Source organism: Octopus bimaculoides, chromosome 7, assembly GCF_001194135.2.
Source record: "Octopus bimaculoides isolate UCB-OBI-ISO-001 chromosome 7, ASM119413v2, whole genome shotgun sequence".
In the NCBI taxonomy this organism is placed as follows: domain Eukaryota; kingdom Metazoa; phylum Mollusca; class Cephalopoda; order Octopoda; family Octopodidae; genus Octopus; species Octopus bimaculoides.
The window spans coordinates 24,439,772-24,442,941 of record NC_068987.1 but is presented as its reverse complement, the minus strand read 5'-3'; the positions used below and the strand labels follow the sequence as shown (position 1 = coordinate 24,442,941).

Here is a 3,170-nt window from a genome sequence, read left to right as displayed (position 1 = left end):
AGATGGCACGCTCCGTAACATCATCTTTAGTGATGAAAAGTTATTCAGTTCAACAGTCTCACAATCATCAAAATGACCGAATCCTTGCTAAAAGTATTGAGGCAATACCTGGTAATGCAGGAAAGGTGACCAAAAATTGACCAAGTGCTGGGATAAAATACCCTTAGATGTTGTGCGTGCTGCTATAGATGACTTCCCAAAAAGACTTCGTAGTGTTGTGAAGGCACGAGGTAAACATTTTGAATAAAAGTTACACCATATTGTTCCTTGGGCATTTGCAAAGCATATTTTGTAATAGTGGGTTGTTAAATAAATTTTTGTCGGGATAAATCTGTTTTATTTTGTAACAGTATTTATGCCCCACCTTGTATATAAGATATTAGTTACAATAATATTATAACTGAAAAATAAATGGAAACCAGAGTGACAGACCAAGAAATATGTGAATAAATAATACCAAGTATTGGATAAGGCAGACTTGTTTTGTAAGAAAGTGATAGCTTGAGTGTGAATTGAGATATTGACTATTTGCGGGTCAGACCCCGTTGCGGTACCAACCGCGGCTCGTATCGTGGCCGAGACGTCGGCCTCTCGATCGCACCAGCGGAACTCCGCTGCTTCTTTCTCTTTGCTCCTAATCGCTCGCCGGCTTTAAAGGGATGTATCAGGGGAGGTAATTATATTTGACTTGCCCTCATGACTTCAGCCAACAGGGTGTACCAGGAAGCAAGGTGGGGCATGTTAGGACTCTTGTGGTTATTCCCTCATTTACTGCTTGATACTCTCAATGTATGAGAGATTATATGATGAGAATTAAAAGATACACTTATGTCAATCAAATGTACAACAACAAATACATTTTTGAGTAATTCTGTTTTTATCACAATCATTTGTCACAACCACTGATATTGCTAACGACTAAAACGAAACATCATTATCATTATTTTAAATTCTATACAAGGACGTATTATTAGTCGTGCTCTAAAGTAATTTAGTATTTGAAATCAGAATTAATAACCAAAGTGTTGGACTATAACACCTTGGGTCTCAGTCATACTCAGTGCAGTCAGAACGACACATACTCTCTGTTAAACTGTTTATATATCCAAAATAAATCATTCAGTAGTGTAAATTTGAAAATCTATGCAGAAGAATTACATAACATATCATAGAAAATAGATTGTCGAATCTACACAAACAAATGGCCTATGTCTGTCATATTGATGTGTGAATAATCCAAGAATAAAACCTTAAAAAATGCAAGAATATCACAAGTTTCTATGTTGTATTTTTCTTAACAACTTGAGGTTCCTTAGTTCTTACACAGAAGAAACTCTTGTGCTTTCATTCATATGCCTCCAAACTTCCTTAAACTACTGTAACCAGTTCATGCAAACTTTATTTGGAATTGTTTAGTGATAGAATTAAAATGTTACTTTTCACAGTTTACTTTGAAATAATTCTGTTCTATATTGGTTTCAAATATTTTGGTACAAGGCCAGCAATTTTGGAGGATGGAGTTAATCAATTAAATCACTTCCAGTCCTCAACTGGTACTTATTTTATCAACCTCAGAATGATGAAAAGCAAAGTCAACCCTGGCAGCATTTGAACTCAGAATGTAAAGTTAGAAGAAATACCACTAAGCATATTTTCTGGCATGGAAACAATTCTACCAGCTCACCATCCTAATTCTTTTCTGTATTACAAATATTTGGATTATAATAGAAACACTAACAAAAGAAATAAAATCTAAGCATCACCCTTTTTTTTCACACAGGGACTCCATTCTCTGTAAAGAATAAATAACAAATGGTTAAATTACAAGATTTAAAATTTTTACATTGAAAAAGATCAATTTTGGTTGGACAGACTTGGTGACCAAATTTTACCACTTGTCACTTTTCAATTATAAAAGCCATGATATAGAATCTTATATTGGTTTCAAATTTTGGCACAAGGCCAGCAATTTTGGGGGAGGGGTAAGTCAATCATATCAACCCCAGTGATAAACTGGTATTTTATTGACCTCAAAAGGATGAAAGGCAATGTTGACAATGACAGAATTTGAACTCGGAACAAAGGCCAAATCCTTATTCATTGTTTCTATAACTGATTATCTTTCCTAACACCAACCACTTGGCAGAGTGCACTAGGTAGATTTCCTTAGCATCAGCAACAGAGAGGTTAACTTATTCCCTACTAAACTGAAGAGTCCTACCTGGGTGAAAGAAGAGAGTATGAGTGTACCAGATGAAATTGATTGGATAGTATTGGAGGAAGTCCTAGAAGAGAGTCAGTGATGTTTACATGTTGGTTGTTAGTAAAGAGATTGAACAGAAAATAATAACAGCAGCATGATGGGGAAAGCAGTAAAGATAAGTGATGGATAGAAACATGGTTGAAGGTAGGAGAGTGAGTGATGGATAGCAATAAAGATGGTGGTGCTAGGATAGAGTGAATGATGGATAGTAATAGAGATGGGTGATTTAAGAGTGGCAGATGTCATGGAGAAAGAGATCGATGGTTAGTGATAGAGAAGGCTAATGGTAAGGACATCTCATGCCATCCCTCGGGCATTGTGATAGCAAAAGAGAGATTAATAATAGTTGATAATGGAGGGATGGAATGTGGAAAGATAAAATGTCATTACACATGAAGGTGATAGGTAAGATGGTAATGAAGAGGGCAGTGGATAGAGGCAACATAATTATGATTGGTGAAAAACCCAAAATAGATATATTTTACATCCTAAACTCCATCACAACCATTTTTTAATGACTCTGTTTGCATAAGTGAGCAGTCTTCTTCGATACCATGTGTGTGTGTGTATATATATATATATATAGTCGATAGCTTCCGCTATCTGGGCGACCAAGTTAGTAGTGGGGGTGGGTGCGCTGAAAGTGTAGCTGCTAGAATAAGAATAGCCTGGGCAAAGTTTAGAGAGCTCTTACCCCTGCTGGCGACAAAGGGACTCTCACTCAGAGTAAAAGGCAGACTGTATGACGCATGCGTACGAACAACCATGCTACATGGCAGTGAAACATGGGCTGTAACTGCTGAGGACATACGTAAGCTCGCAAGGAATGAAGCCAGTATGCTCCGTTGGATGTGTAATGTCAATGTGAATACCCGTCAGAGTGTAAGTATCTTGAGAGAAAAGCTGA

At 36.9% G+C, this 3,170-nt stretch overlaps 1 protein-coding gene across 1 annotated transcript in view; it reads left to right on the top strand.

Annotated features, from left to right (window-relative positions):
* Positions 1 to 6: 6 nt before the first annotated feature.
* LOC106872807 (zinc finger protein 681) overlaps positions 7 to 3,170 on the top strand; it is a 9,916-nt gene continuing 6,752 nt past the window's right edge. Inside the window, exon 1 of the mRNA XM_052969387.1 lies at positions 7 to 230. The gene's annotated coding sequence lies outside the window, so the exon portion shown is untranslated. The remainder of the gene's footprint in view (positions 231 to 3,170) is intronic.